Below are 17,032 nucleotides of genomic sequence, written 5' to 3'. Positions count from 1 at the left end.
ATTTTTTCTACATTTGCTCTCTCACAGAGCATATGAGCCCTGGAGAACTCATCGCATGTTCTCTAGTCTTGAAAATTCACTTACGCATTATGTATATGTCTATATTTGTTTATTGATAACAGAGTCCCTGCCATCGTGATTAACTTTGAATAAACTGGAATTTCCTAAAAGTCACAAACTGAAACCTATTTTGTTTGCCTTCTTTTTGGCAGAGTGCTGGAAACATAAGGAGGTGGCTAATAACCACCCCTGGATTATTAACTAGAAACTTTTGAGGATCCTAGTTGAAAAAGGAAACTCAGCAATTACAGACTTATGGAATGAAAGATTATTTGAGTTATTTGAGTTGCAAGTCATTTTAAGGAATACTTAGTAGAATTGTTAATTTTTAGGTGAGATAACACAGAAAAATACCTGTATCAACAATTGAAAATTCATGGTAATTGTGTACCATATTGTGTACCACACCCTTTTTCTGCCCCACTGATCTAGTGGGAATTTATGGGAAGCATTGGAAATAGCACTGAAATTGTGGTGGTTTGTGACATCAGGCAAATGTCTTAGCTTGATGAAATCCACATAAAATAGCTTGTTCAACATTACAGGAATATTAATTAAAGCAATAGGATATTTGAAAGTTCTTGGATGCATTTTTCTAAATGTTCCAAATTTTTTTAGCAGAACAGTGTTGAGTATGGTAGATAGTGTCTTGAGGTAAAGGTGGTGATAAAAATGGGGAGTTATTGGGAGAATATGGGTGAAACATATTCAAATTCACAATCATTAAGAACTGTCATGAGGGCTGGGCATGGTAGCTCACACCTGTAATCCCAGAACTGTGGGAGGCTTAGGTGGGTGGATTGCTTAAGCTCAGGAGTTTGAGACCAGCCTGAGAAACCCCAGACCCTGTCTATACAAAAACTAGAAAAATTAGCCAGACCTTGTGGTGGCCGCCTGTAGTCACAGCTACTTAGGAAGCTGAGGAAAGAAGATTGCTTGAGCCCAAGAGTCTGAGGTTGCTGTTAGCTGTGATGCCGTGGTACTCTACCCAGAGTGAGACAGAGTGACACTCTGTCTCAAAAAATTAAAAAAAAAGAAAGAACTGCCATGAACTCCAACCCCCAACCTAAATGATGTATATGACATATATACCTTTAAGAATGTGTAACTTGATCATCAAGAGAATCAACTAGACTTACCACAACAACTTATAATTTAGACCATATTTTATAGTAGAATTGATTTAAAGCTATTTAATCTCTCCTTTTTCAAATATTTAGTACAGAAAACAAATATAAATTTAAGTCATTCTCAATATCATAAAAATGTAAAGCATGTTTTGTAAGCAACAGTTTCTTGGATTATTAGATACTTTGCTGTTTGTTTTTTCAGTCAGCACAAGCATATTGTGAGATGTTCCATATTTATGGAACTTACAATAAACTGTGAAAATAACAGAATGCATTTATGGGTGAGCGGAAGCAGTAGTCCAGATATTTCATTAAAATTCAGACCAATACTTTGGGTTGTATTCTTATTTATAAATAGATTTAAAATTATCACTGAAGGCGTGTTTCTCATCGCCACCTTTTCATTTCCATTTTTAGATTATGGAAAGTGCACTAGACTGAGAATCAACAAACATGAAGGCTAGTCCTGGCTCGAGTCACCCAACTTGGATAGCAAGTCTTTGGAGACATCTTCTCTGAACCCCTCTCCTTAAATGATTTAAGTATTCTTCCACTGTGCTGTCCTCTAATTCATGTCCTATCTTACCCTAGTGTAGTTATGTGTTTTTATGTCTATCTTTTATATCAGCTGTTCCTGAAGGGAGATGTTAGTCTTATTCATCTTGGTAACTTTAGCACAGAGCCTGGCACATCTTGATAATCAATAAATGTTTATTGACTAAAATACATTCAATTGAATATTAACCTTTGATTAATTTTGGGAAAACACTGCAAGTCTCATTAAGACTTTCAGGAAGTCTTTTAATTTCAATTCTGATGAAAATAAATTACTTGAACCTCAGAACTTCTCAGTACTTGATTTAAAAGCAAGGTTCAACTTGGGCAAAGAACACTTCTTACATTCCTCAAAAAAGAAATGCCCATGCTTTCGGAGAATGGATCTACGGAGGATACTGAGGGTGGTCATAAGTGAGGTAAATGAAGTGGACTGTGTGTGTACAGGGCCAGAAATTTATGTTAGTGAACTCATCCTAGAAAAAGTGCTATATTGCTGAATATCACTACAAGTCACCTTCATGTACTTCCCTTGGCCATCTGCTGACCATAGTGATAGTCAACAATGAGGTATGTAGCACTTATTTTTTTCTAGGATGAGTTAAAAAATGTAATTGTCCAACCTCGTATAATTTTAAGGTTAGTGTTGATATATCAAATCTTATCTATGACTGTTCTAGCAGTGACAGAGGCTGCCTAATGCCTTCTCAGTATCGACTTCCCTTTTCTTAACAACTGTGTCAGTTAAGTAGAAATGGATCGAGCTAAAAACCTTGCATTTGGCAGTACCCAGTGCAACTAGAGATAGTCATATGATTCAATTCTGGCCAATAATGAAATGAGTGGAAGCCACCAGTTGGGCTGCCAAGAAAGCCTTATAAGATAACCTCACTGGGATGGTCCCTTAATCTCTTTGCCTGCCTTCCATATGAATGCCTGGAGGAATAATCATCTTGCAATTATGAGGATTAAAGCCACATTTTAGGGTTGGTTTCAATAGAAGAAATCTGGAGCTTGAAGATGTTGAGCCACAGTACTGATCCTGATTTTCCTATTCATGGGACTGTTGCATGACACTCATAACCGCTTACTGATTTAACTCGCTGTTGGGGTTTCTTGAAACCAAACACAGTCCTAATATATTAAGGAAAAGGGTAGAACATGACTTTCTAAATCTGAGGAGGCTCATGTGTGGCTAAAACCACTGTGCTGAAACAACTCTATTTCAACTCACGTTGTAAGAAATTGCCTTCAAAGACATGTGGTGTCTGATAATTTTGTTTATATCTATAATATCTTTCTTAAAGTCCAGGGTTAAAGAGCCCAGGCACGTTGTCCTAGGAGAGAGATATAATTTCTATGGGCATCAACTGATAAAAATGCAATTATAGTTTGTATTCCTAGGTTGGACAAAAAACCAAATAAGCAACATCTCTCAATAATATTGCTTTAATTAATTTTTATTTCTCTTTGGGCATGATACATACTGCAGAAGCAAAATCAATGAACATTGACAATTTGCTTAAATCCTGCTCTTTGTCCTATTTATATAATTTATTGTGTCAGTGGTTCTCAAGTGGTGTGCTCCTGCAACTCATCATCTGAAAATCTTTTCCAGATGTGCTGAAAATTTTTCATTAATTTGTACATTTTATTTTTTATAACTAAGTGCACATGCTTGTGCCTGGAAGAGAAAACACCTCTCTTTCAATCCCAGAGGATTATTTGGCCTTGAGGATAATTGATTCATTCTCTGCCTACTCCACCCTATCATTCAAACAGAGATGACTGAAGAAATAATTGCCCTATCTCTTTAGCTAATCCAAAAATGAAAGGGAAAAATCATTATTTTAGAGATTTCTCCAGTATCTTTGTATGGCACAGTTTTTCTCCCATTAATATTTATATGACCCCAGAGTAGTTTCAACCCTAAACATCAAAAGTAGAACACAATCTTAAAACCAGAAGTGGTCTCTGTAATGGCATTTGCCTACAAAAGTGATATTTCTGGTTCGTGAATTCAAGACTAGAAACCAGGTCTGCCATTTATTAGTTTGTGGAACAATAAAAAGAAGGCCAGACTTCTCTATATATTAGCAAGAAGAAATCTCTACTATGGATATCCAGTGTTTTGGAAATTGTTTCTTTTTATGAGTTATAGTTAATTGTCTTTGAGCATAGTGCTGCTTGTCTGGGGCGGGGTGGGGGGGGAATGTGTAAATGTATTTTCAAGTCCAGATACTCTATTTTTCATCAGTAGATACTCCATTTCCTCCTTTTTTAAATGTTTTCTATTTACACACACTATGTTTTCCTTTAGGTAATTAAAATCGTAATGGCTGTCTTGTCTTCTAATTCCGTCATCTTTACCATTTCTTATTCTTTTTCTACTGCATAATTTTTCTCCTGTTTATATGTCTCATTTTCCTATTTATTCACATGTCGAATAATTTTTGACTGGATGTGTGAACTTTACCTAAGGTCAGTAATTATTTTCTTTTTTTAGGAGAAGTGGCCTTTGTTCTGGGAGGCAGTTGATGGTAGATCATCTTGCTCTTTTATGATGCTTGTTTTAACTTTTATTTCTTTGAATATCCCTGCAACAACTTTAGATCTAATTTAGCTCTGGAACTAAGACATAGCTTTTTTGATCTCTCTACTAAACTTTGAGAGTGGACAGTGAGGACTCCCTACTTAGGCTGAAATTACCTCAAAATATCCCAGCCCTCTGTGAGCTCTTGGAACTACTCACATCACAGCTCCCAGCCAATTTTGGCCTATTCTTATGGGGTTTCACCCAATGCACACGCATCTTACTATTTAGCTAAGTGTCAAGGAGGGGCCTCATTAAGACATCTACTGTTCTTTTCTTGTATAGCTCCCTTCTCTTTGAAACTTTAAATTTAAATTCCAAATAAAGTTATATTCTGAGGTTGCAGGGAGACATATCCTTTGAGGACCACAACTCCAGCTCCTATAACACCTCTTGAAAAGAGTGTCATGTAGTACTGACCTTTTGAATTTCATGTTACAAGCTGACTGGAAACCGTGACTATAAAATCCGATTTTCCAAGAAGTGACTATAATATCATGAAATAAAACATCTCTTTCTCTCCAAATACTTTTGCTCTATTCCATGTGCACAAGTGTAGAAGGTATGCTATAATAGTCACACAGATAGAGTTCTTGTTTTTCCAGGGAGAGGAATCATGAATGTACTAAAAAAATTCAAATCTAGTTCAAGAGACCAAATTAAACAGATGTCTAAAGGCAATATAGGAGGGGTTGTAAAATGAGTGGGTACATAGGTTTAGAGAGGAATAAGACAAGGTCTGGATTCAATTAGAAAGGTTTCATAAATAATAGGGAGCTTGAGAAGGAATTTGTTGAATAAAAGGGAAAGAGGAGATCGACCAAATGAAACCAAGGCTCAGAGGGAGGTGTTTAAAAGGAAGAGGTAGAAAATTCAGTAATTCGATGGCAAATGATGAATTAAATACAGGATAAGAGCTTGGCCTTTTTTCCAGAGGAAATAAACATCTTGGAGCATGGGTTATGAATGAGCTTCTCTCTTCGAGCTTATCTTCTCTTCCCTCTCCCCCTCCTTCAGTGTTGTTCCAAGATAATCTTTCCAAAAGCCTGCTCTGCACTTTCAAAACCCCTCCCATGCTTTTTTACATTTCTTCACCTCCTCCCTCAAGCTCATTATGTTCTCCCCTTCCTCCTCTAAGTCATTTTCTGAAAATTATCATAAGGTTTTTAACATCACTGAGAAGGTCCATGTTTACTAACAAGTGAGCTGTACATCAAAGTAGAAACCACCTGATAGGTACTTTCTTTAACTTCAAACCTAGAGTCTATTTAGATGTTGATGGCAACTGAAGATTCCTTTGATTAATAGCTAGAGTTTCTGTATTTTATATAGATTCAACCTTACTGTAATGAAATGCAAAGCAGATTTCGGTTTATATTTAGCAAAGATATAAGGATATGTTCAAAATGTGAATGAAATCCTGCCTCAAAAAGCTGGAGCCACGTTTCACAGAGCCCATGAGTCTTTGTGTGTGAGGCCCTCATTTCCTCTGCCCTGCAGAATGATTTCCCTTTGGCACCCAAAGGTGAAGCCAGGACAGCTGAGGAAGGGCGACAGCAGTTCAAACATGATATTCCACCACGTAAATACTCCCCAAGCACCAGTGCTGGAATAGCACTCTCAGCAATTCATTGGTCCACAGGAAAAAATAAAAGTACACCTGAAAATGAACATTGCATGCAGAGTTGCCTGAAATACTGTGTCCAGCATTAATATTTCCAATTTAGTCGTTTCCAAAAGTGGACGCAAATGAGGAACACGAGCTGGTCACCATATCCTCACAAGGACTATTCCTAATACAATGAAAATAGCTTGTTGGTGTAATCCGTAGAGTAAACTGCAGTTGGGTGTGTGTCTCTATGTCCCTTTCTGAGTCACTTTCATCACAATTCACATGACCAGGAGATCAAGTACCATAGACACGTTTTGTCTTCCAGGCCTTGCTTGTTTTGAATAAAGCACTTTAGAGTGTTCCCAGTCGCAGAGAGGAGCATAAGCCTGAGAAGAAAGATTAATATAACCATGCTGATAGGAAGACCATCTCAGAGCCACAATCATTAGAAAAAAAGACACACTTGATTTAATTTTCAGTCTAAAATTTTCTAGTCTTGCTAGACAAACTTTTCCAGAAATGGCTTCTCTCCTTTTGAACAAAACAAAGCAATGGAAAAAAAACATAAGAGGGACACTGATCCTGGAGAAGGAAGAAGAATGTTTTAGCTCAGAAGCTAAACAAGGCATCCAGAAAAATAAAGAAGTTGTTTTGACTACTATTCCCTATGCGGAAATTGTCACTTCTCTGCAACACCCAGTCCTTCCTAAAAGCTCAGTAAATGGACCCAGTAAACTGGCTCCTATGTTGCCTCATCTTCTCTCCATTGTCACACATGGCAGGAAGGATCCCAAGGGAAGAAAACTCACAACAAAAGGTAAAGGGCATTAGAGTTGCGGAGCCCAGGCAGGGACAGAATAAGCGCAGGTGTAAAAATCGTCTTTGGCTGTGAAGTAGCAAGCTGCTTATTCCCAGGAGGATAAGGACTGTGTCTAAATTAATCCTGCCCCTGGCATGAATTTTAAAGAATCAGGCACTTTTACCAGTGTGACTGCTGCTATTATGGCTAAGCTGATGCAATATATAGGATAAAGGGTTTAGCTTAGGCATTTTAAATGATCTGCAGGTTTTAGGCTTTAAAACAAGGTTGACAATTTGTTTCTACAAAGTGACAAATGGTAGATATTTTAGGTGTTCGGGGCCATGATCTGTCACCAACACAGAAATCTGCTCTTGCAACAAGAAGGCAGCACCAGACCCTGTGTGAAATAATGGGAGCGGTGGGTTCCTCCAGGCCACAGGGTGCCGGCTCCCACCCTCAGTTATTAACAGCGGTTGCCAGAGTTGTTCCAAGTATGATTTTGAGGGAGTGGGAGTAGAAGTGGCTGATGAAGAGGTTTATTGTCAAAAACAAAACAGAACAGAACAAAAACAAGCCCCCCCAATTCCCATAGCTCCTACTAACACCTGTCAATATTTCTCTAAGGGAAAAGTTTTCAGGCAATGCAAAGAGATCATAAACACCAATACCACAGACTTCCTTCCAGCTCTACAGCTCTTCTCGTGATCTATTTCTCACCACTTTTGCAAGTCGCATGGCACCCAAAGAGACAGAGAGGACTCATCTAACGAAGAGAATAATGTAAGTGTCCTTCCTGTGTGCTGGGGCTGGAATATATCGTTTCTCACAGGCCAAATCAACAGTTTCAATAAAATTGAATTCTGGTAGTTATACTACATCGCTCACTGGTTCTCAAGATTTTGTCCTCTAGGGATACCTGACACTATCTGGAGACATTTTTTGGTTGTCCTAACCGAGGAAGGCTTGCTACCTCCATCTGTTGGGTGGAAGGCAGGAACTAGGATGTTTAGAGAGCAGGGCTGCTGCTGAGCTTCTTAACAATGAACAGGGTATTCCCCGTCTAACAAAGACTTATCTAACCCAAAACGTGAATAATCCTGAGCTGGAGAAGCCCTACACTAGTACTTTAATAAATTCTTCTTTTAGTGAAAATAATTAAAATACACACTATAAATTCCTTTTCTGGAGGAATCTTGAGAACCATCATTGCACAAAAAGTTCTCAGTGCAAAGGCTTCCAAGTAGTTTGCAAGGAAAAAAAAAAAAAAAAACTCTTGTGAAAATATTTTGCTTTTTGCAAATTAATGCAGGAAGTAAAAGGATGTCTCATATGTTAAGATCTGAATACATTATCTTTTCGAATACGATTTGAAATTTCTTCCCTTTAATTGCCTGGCTTTTACTTCAGAGTGTTCTTTCCTTTAATTTCTCTAACCTTATCCCTGGATAGAAAATATAGAAATATTTAAGTTTTCTATTATGTGTAAGATATAGTCTAGAGTTCTATCAAGCCTCGACAAGAACTTACCTGGTTAATACTGAGAACTGGAACTTTAGAAGACAGAAGTTATAAAGTACTTGATAAAATAGAAGCAAAGCTTTTGTAGAGTTGGAAAGAGATTAGTGGGGCCTTGGAACTGCCTGAGAACTGTATGCTTTTCTGTTGGGAAAGCAGGAGCTAAGACACGGTTGAAGCTGGGCTGACAGAATCAGGTCAAAATGTTCTGCTCCATTTCAATATGTCTTAATATGGAGTTACTCAGACAAAGTTACATCTATAGAACGCTGGAGACTGGAAAGAGGAAAAACATTTCAGCGCACATACGGAGTTTCATCCCATAGCTAAGTTTAGTTATATATATTAATGGAGGTTACCCCAAATGATCAGGAGGTATTTTTAAAACTTACCAAAGCACTCAAATTCGTCAATGACAACTGAGTTAAGAAATAGGAACTAGCCAGTAAATTCTCTGAAATTAGAAAAAAAAAAAAAAAAAACCAGCTAGTTGTTCGCAGCAAAATAATAGGATTCCTAGTATTAGATAATATCTTTTAAAAAAACATTTTACTTTACAGTAGCTTTACATTTACAGGAATGTTTCTAAGATAGTATAGCATTCTGTTTTTTTGGGGGGGGCAGGGCTGGGTTTGAACCCGCCACCTTTGGCATATGGGTAGGGTGACCAGACGTCCCGCTTTTGGCGGGACAGTCCTGCTTTTCAACAATTTGTCCCTCGTCCCGCAGCATTTTTAAAAAGTCCCAATTTTTGGAAAGAATGCACCAACGGGCAGGAGAACAGGAAGGGAATATACGGTTTTCGGCTGCCATGTGGTTATTTCGCCAGAATATGAGTTTTATATTATTTTTGTTAATTTTATAATATTAAACTGTAATAATAACAAATAATTGATGAGAAGTGATTATCGAGAACTGCTTATCAAAGTTTGCATTGTTGTCAGGCCCTGCCCTGCCTGGTCCCCTGCCCCGCCCCCCCCCCATGTTGTCCCGCTTTACAAATGTAAAAATCTGGTCACCCTACATATGGGGCTGGCCCTACCCTTTTGAGCCACAGGTTCCACCTAGTATAGCATTCTAATATGTGTCACAGCCAATTTCCCCTGTTATTAATATCTTACATTATATTATTAATATATTACATTAGCATGATACAGCTGTTGCAATTTAAGAAGGAAGAGCAATACACTATTATTAACTGAAGTCCATACTTTGTTTCAATTTCATTAGTTTTTCTCTAACATCTTTTCTTTCTGTCCCGGCACCCTGTTCACGATACCATAGTATATTTAGTCATCACATCTTAGGTCCTCTTGAGTCTTAGCTTCTCAGATTTTCCTTGTTTTTGATGGTTTTAAGGCGTATCAGTCAGATACTCTGTAGAATGTCTTTCAATTGGGATTTTTGCTGATGTTTTCCTCCTAATTAGACTAGGGTTGTATATTTTGAGAGGAAGACCACAGAGATAAAATGCCAATCCCAGCAGACCAGACCACAGCTGCACGCCGTCGGCCTGACATACCATTCTTGATATCAACTTTGATTATCTGCTGAATTTTATCTATTGAAATTGAATGTATTAAATGAAATATATCATGTAAAATGGCATCAGAGAATGTTCAGGTAGCTTTTATCTTTTTAAAAAAATCATTGTTTTCTTGAAAAGAATTCGCTCAAAATTTTTGTTTAACTGAAACCACAACTTCTTAGTGCTGTGATAACACTTAATCCTCTACCAACCAAGGGCTAGTCTTATGTGTAACAATCTTTAATATTTCTGGGAGATAATGCTGAAGCTTGTATCTGTTTTCCTAAGATGGAATGAAAGCCTTGTTCCTACTAATAATGATATTTTTAGTAAAAGCGTCTCAAACTTTTTATAGCATTTTTTTTTTTTTTTTTTTGAGACAGAGGCTCACTTTGTCACCCTTGGTAGTGTGCCTTGGTGTCACAGCTCACAGCAACCTGAAACTGTTGGGTTTAAGTGATTCTTTTGCCTCAGCCTCTCCAGTAGCTGGGACTAGACAGGTGCCCTCCAAAGCACCCAGCTATTTTTAGAGTTGGGTCTCACTCTTGTTCAGGCTGGTGTCAAACTCATGAGCTCAAACAATCCACCCACCTCCGCTTCCCAGAGTGCTGGGATCACAGGCATGAGCCATGGTACCTGGCCTCTTTTTATAGCATTTTCACTTATAATAACTCTCTTGAGTCTCATAACAACCTCAAAAGTTAATCAGCAGATATTATCTCTTTAGTCATAGCAACAATGTTTTGTAATTGGCTTTCAGATTTACATATTGTATGTGTCCTCATTGCATTATGAATACGCAAATAAGAAAATTTACTGTCCTTTCTTCCCTCAAAAATTTACATTTGTACTCATTGTGTGTGCCTATAAACAGGACATTTGTAAGAAAAAATTTATCCATTCAATAATTTCCATTATAAAGGAAATAACGGGTTTTCCTATTTATTAACCATTAGCAAGGTTTTGCATTTCACTAAAGTTCAAGCTTAATGTGCCATTAAAATGAGTCTTTCAACAGGTAAATGCCAAGATTATCCTAGTACCTGCAAGAGAAGTTATCAGCTAATAGATAAAATATTTTTAGAGATCATTCTGAAATGTTGGTTGTTAGATTTCAGTAATGTGTTTAAATACAATCCTGAGCCAAGTATTCTATTCCTTCACATAGGAATAGAGCAGTGGTTCTCAACCTTCTTCATGCCCTGATCCTTTAGTACAGTTCCTGTGGGTCATGTCCCACAGGTTGAGCACCGCTAGAATAGAGGGATATAAGAAATCAGCTATTACTTTTCATTTCTAGAAAAATCTAAAGGATTTATCAAAAATTATTTTTACATGAAAAAAACAGACTTTTCTTGAGATAATCTATACAATTAAACATTGCTTAATGTTTAAACTAATAAAAATCATCATCAGGCAACAGTATGAGCTAAATGGGTAAAGAGAATTGTCCCAGGACAGAACATCTAAATATTCTGATAAAAATATTTTCAGAAAGCTTTTAAAGGAAACAACTCTTTGGCTATTGTAAATTTATTAAAATAATCTTTGGCCAGAAATAAGGACAGAAGCTTGTCCTTTGGTACCATTTCTTGATACCCCAGGGCTAAGACATTTCTAAAATTTGTTCTAAACCTGAAGGCATTTGATAATGTCTGTAGATTTCAATGAGAGATATAGACTGGGCCATAATTAGTGTGGGAGGTCAGAGAAGCTGGCCAATATGAAATGCAGGAAGAACTACCCTGGCAAGAGGGGGATATGGCAAGAGGGGGATACACACACACACACACACACACACACACGCAAACTTATTTAGCTTAAGTGACTTATGTTAGAGCTTTGCATAGAGTTGAAAAAAAGTGAAGAGATTATGAAATCACAAACTTGCCCCAGACCACATATGGGTAACTTGAAAAATTCCATTTTGAAATGTACTTTAATGTAATCCTGGGTTATGCCTACATTTACCTAGCTAAAGCAAAGGAAAATATACATTTCAAAGAGAAATTCGTTCTAAACACAGTTTCTTTTTTAAGACATTTCAGAATATTAAGGGAGTACAAATATTTTAGTTTACGTGGATCATTTTGTAATAAGCTTGAGTCCTGGCTGTAACTATGCCCCATGCCAACAGTGTCGGTTTGTACTCGCCAGGTAGGTTTTTATCTCCTGCCTCCCTCCCCTCTCCCCCTGCTTGATTTCCATTGAGTTTTATTTCCCTCTTTGCACATGTGTGCTCATAAGTTAATTCTAATTTAATACTAAATGCATGTGAAAATACTTCACCTAGGAGAATGGTCTCCAGTTCCATCCAGATTGTTGCAAAACGTATTAATTCCTCTTTTTATGGCTGAGTTGTACTTCGTGGTATACGTACATATACCACATTTTATTAACCTACTCATGAATATTTAGGAACCTGAGTTGAATTGCAATATTGTGAATTGTTCTGCAATAAATATTTGAGTGCAGATGTCTTTTTGATGAAAAGTCTTTTCCTTTGGGTAAATACCTAATAGGGGTATTGCTGGATCAAATTGTAGATCTATTTTTAGTTTTCCCCAGTATGAACGTTCCTAATTTGCAGTCCCACCAGCAACATTCCTTTCTCTCTGCATCCATACTAGCTCTATTGTTTGGGGATTTTTTTAATAAAAGCCATTTTGACTGCAATAAGATGATATCTCATTGTGCTTTAAATTTACATTTCCCTAATGATTCCTGATGCTGAGAATTGTTTCCACATGTTTTTTGGCCATTTTGTCTGTCTTCTTTTGAGAAGCTTCTGCTCATGTTTTTCACCCACTTTTCAATAGAGTTGTCTGTTTTGTTCTTGCTGAGTTGAGATCTTTGTACATTCTGGTTATTACTCCCGGTTATGATTGGATGTGTAGCTTGTGAATATTTTCTACCATTGCGTAGATTGTCTGTTTGCTTTGTTGGTTGTTTCCTTAGCTGTGCAAGACCTTTTTATTAGTAGTTTAATCGTATCTTATTTATTGTTGTTGCCATAATTGCCATTAGAATCTTAGTCACAAATTCTTTGCCTAAACCAATATGTAGGAGAGTTTTTCCTACATTTTCCTCTAGAATTATTATAGTTTCATGGCTTAGATTTAAGTTTTTATGCATCTTGATTTATTTTTTGTGAGTGGTAAGGGGTCCTGTTTCATCCTTCTGCATGTAGCTATCCAGTTTTCCCAGCACCATTTATTGAATAGGGATAAGGAATTCTCATAAAGTTCTAAAATATATAACTTTATAACTTAAAAAAAAAATCACTAAATATATACAAAGCAAGCCATTATGAGTAAGAGTCACCAGAACAATAAGTTCCATGCTCAGATCCACTAATACTATAGTCATTGGTATTAGGAGATACAAAACATAAAATATTTCTGCCTTAAGTGTTCAAAGGAATAAATGAGAATTTGGAGTATAAACAAAAAATATGAGGTCATCCCATTTGATAAGATAAGTATTAAAATCTGAAAACTGAAACTGAAAAAAGTTAAAAATATGTTTGTACAAGTAAAAGTGTAATAAGCAAGTTTTATGTCAGGTTAGATATGCTTGAAAAGTGAGCTAATGTCATGGGACTTTCATTTCCACAGTGCGGTGGGATACCCTAGACACCAGGCCAGTCATCACTGAAAACACTGTGTAATAACACATGAATTTAGATTCTGAACAGACTCGAAGGAATCAGAACTCCTACTCAGTACCAAGATTTACTAATTAGTACTAATTGGCAAATTATTTTCCATATCCATAAAGTAATGCATCATGGATTCTTTGGGGAATTAAAATTTGTTTAGTTTCAATTGAGGGATGCGTGTAACAAATCAGTCTTGCCAACCCTTGAGTCTTCTTTCTTAGAGATGTGAATGATTTTGTAGTTTAAATTTAAGGATTGTATCTGTACATTTTTAATGTATCATTACCATGTTTTCTGAGTTCTGAGATGGACAGATAAATTGATTGCTAATTGGAAGGGTTTTGATTTGTTCTGGTTTTATTTCCCATAGAAAATAAATATATTCTCTGGAGACCTAACAATATGTTAAATAATATTTATCCTTTTTAATCTTACTTGAAAATTTCACTAATTTATTTAATTTATGAGTTAACCTTGCCATAATATTTACTTGCTAATCTTATTTGAATAGCAGATATAAAAAAAAAAGGACAATTCTATTTATTTCAAGTAATAAATCATTCCCTTTAGAATGTGTCTGGATATGTCTTAGATCTTTAAGCTCTTAGAAGTACATTAGGGAAATATAAATTATTGCTTATTCTGTATTTATTGAAGAAAATAAAACTGTGTTTGATTGTGACATACCTTTGTTCCCTAGTCCTTCTTCATGAATTGTTTCTTTCCTCCTTGCTGGTCATCCTACATCCATCCATTGCTAAAAGGCCAGCTCTGGCCTGTCCCCCTCCCCAGGCAGCTTACTACACACAAGGCAGGGCATTATTGGGTTCTGTGCTAGGTCTGTATCTCATCGCTTTACCTGGAAGCCAACAACAATTTTTGTCTTTTATATATTCACTTGAGTTACAGTATCCCAAACATGTTTTCCTTAGGTATGTATATAATACAATGAATACTTATTTACTGTCTGATGGTGACTTGTCATCGTGTGCCAAAATCTCTTACACAGTGATACCAGGATGATTTGATACTATGAATGAATGGATCTATGTATTTTAAGAAAAGTACTGAGCTCAATTCTAATAAAACTCACAGAATGTTATACTATTTTGCTTGATGTAGATATCTCTTCCTTTGATTGAAAAGTATATCGAGTAGCTATATATCAGATATGATACACGTAGGTAACAGCTATATAGTATGAACAGGATGGACAAAAATCTTTGCTCTTGTAAAGCTTACGTTTTAGTAGGAATCAGATGATAACTGAATATACCTGGGAGAAAAATTCTGCCCAGGGAAAAGAGCAAGCGGAGAGGACTTGAGTCAAGAATGTGGAGCCTAGCAAAGGAGCAGTCATAAAATTAATAGGAAGTATTTTCAAATGACTTAAGGCATCATAGGGTGTTGGAGTGTAATGAGAAGCCATTGGAGGATTCAAAGCAGAGGAATTACACAATCTGACTTAAATTTAACAGAACCTATAAAGCTGTTGTGTTGGATTCAAAGATTACTTGAAATTTCCCCCTATAAATTTCTGAAGCTCTATGAATTTCTCTTCTGTTTTCCTTGGTGTTTATCCTAGAAATGTATTAATTTTCAATCTGCATGCTGTGGCTATGTCCCTACCCAGACCGTATACATTTTGTACATGTCCATTTGAGAATAACATTAGGTAGATTAGGAATAAGAGTTTCTTCCTTCATGATCTTGCAAAGAAAACTAGAATCCAATTTATAGATGTTTAATTACTTTGTATATGCTTTTATTCTTAGGTTCCCACAAACTACTTTTTTTCTCTTAAATGTACTGATCTTTAAACATAGGAATGTTCCCAGAGAAGCTGTGAAAGTAGCCATCATGATTTTTTAAAACTGTTTTTTGTTATTATTTATATACTTCTTTTCTATGCACATTTTAAATTTAAATTTTTTAAACCTCCTGGTCATCAATCTAACAGATATCTTCTAACTTGAGGGCAATGTACAGAAGCAACTATAGATATGTGATCTATGTATTTATTGGTTATTATACATACATATATATAATAGATTACCTCTTTATGCTGAGAGTCTTTAAGCAATGACATCCCAGTGGTAACAAGCATGCCCAGAGCCCAGATCTTGGTTTCCACATCCCATTCTCTATTAAAAGACAGCAGATATGGCTGATTCTAGGGTTGGAGCTGGGAAAATACAAAAGAGCCTATAGCATCTTGTCGTATTAGAAAGTAAGGAAGTGCTCAAAAAACGAACAAACAGAAAATGAAAACATTGTCAAAAGAATAAAGAACCAACCTGGAAGACAGCAGTTAGCAAAGCAGCAAGAAATGTAGGCAACCAAATAAACAGTGCAGCATTGGAGTGTAAACCTGAGTAAAAATCTAACTGACTTCATAGTGATATGAATGCATAATTGATAAATAAACACAGAAAGAAACAAATATTTTTTACAGAAGAGTTCCAAAGAACATACATGGTTTTTCTCCTTGTAGGAGGTAGAGCTGAATTCCCAGGCCACCCCTAGATCTACTTGAGAGCTAGATGTAGTGACTTGACCCCAAAAAATAGAATAGGAGATAAGAAAAAAGTAACTGTTTAGTGGACTAACCTGTGACTGCTACTTTATCCAAACAGTGATTTCGTGTAACGCCTGATATGAAGTGACAAAAAAGGTGCTACATCAGGGCTGGTTTCAGTGTGTTCTTCTCAGTGTGGTCTTATTTAAGTAGTGGTAGAAATTTGTCTACTTTATTAAGCACCTTTCTCAGGAAAAAAAAAAAACTACTTTTCATTAAATATGAAAATAATAATAAAAATCACCTCAGATTATATGCTGAGCTTTCTGCAACCTCTAAATGCAACATAAATTATCTCCAGAATGACCTGGGTGCAAAGTAAAAGTAAAATCCAGAAAATAAAAGGCTTACATCACTGTCTAGAGAAAATTCCAAGTAAAAATATGAGTTAAAGGGTGTTTCTTCTGAAAAATTTATAATTGAAAAGAAAAGATAAAAACTTCTGAAATACAGAAGTCTACACCATGAGATAAGCAGATTTATGAGACAAAAAGATGGATGTTATCATTTTTTAATCCAAATAGTAGTAATAAAACTAACATGAATCAAGGTTTAGGAGTAAAATCACCACAAAAATCTAGTGCAGTAATTTTAACTATCAAAACATATGCTTCTGTTACTATATTCATGTGTATGACACTCAGCAAAGGATACTTTTGGTTCTTCCCTAAAGAACCTAAAGTCTGTTCTGCTAAAGGATCTCTGTGAATTGAGTTACTAGAATTATTCATGCATGTTGTTGCTTCAATGGATGCTGCTATGATCAATCAATTAAACAAGTAAGCAACAAAAATTAAGGTTTTAATTTTTCCTCATTAGGCTTATGTGTGTTCTACTTTTTTCAGTAATAAGTATGAATCTGTAAAAAAAAAATAGTAAAAAAAAAGTAATGTCGAAAATCAAATGTGTTTCATTAAATTGATTGATAAAAAATTGTGATAAATGGAAATATTGCTCGTTAATGACCACATTTAGCTAGAATTCAGAAGGTTTGGGGA

At 36.1% G+C, this 17,032-nt stretch overlaps 2 long non-coding RNA genes across 4 annotated transcripts in view; both read left to right on the top strand.

Annotated features, from left to right (window-relative positions):
- The window catches only part of LOC111723218, a 204,092-nt gene extending 201,903 nt beyond the window's left edge, over window positions 1-2,189 (top strand). For both annotated transcript variants that reach the window (XR_002771804.1, XR_002771805.1), the window contains one exon: window positions 1,608-2,189. This is a non-coding gene — a long non-coding RNA (uncharacterized LOC111723218). The remainder of the gene's footprint in view (window positions 1-1,607) is intronic.
- A 3,561-nt stretch (window positions 2,190-5,750) lies between these two features.
- Window positions 5,751-17,032, top strand: part of LOC111723212 — a 58,427-nt gene continuing 47,145 nt past the window's right edge. For both annotated transcript variants that reach the window (XR_002771799.1, XR_002771798.1), the window contains exon 1: window positions 5,751-7,532. This is a non-coding gene — a long non-coding RNA (uncharacterized LOC111723212). The remainder of the gene's footprint in view (window positions 7,533-17,032) is intronic.

The sequence above is a fragment of the Otolemur garnettii genome, unplaced genomic scaffold (assembly GCF_000181295.1).
Source record: "Otolemur garnettii isolate 467f Iridium unplaced genomic scaffold, OtoGar3 scaffold00009, whole genome shotgun sequence".
NCBI lineage: Eukaryota > Metazoa > Chordata > Mammalia > Primates > Galagidae > Otolemur > Otolemur garnettii.
Note: the sequence above shows the minus strand (reverse complement) of the source record. Positions and strands in the feature narration are given on the sequence as shown.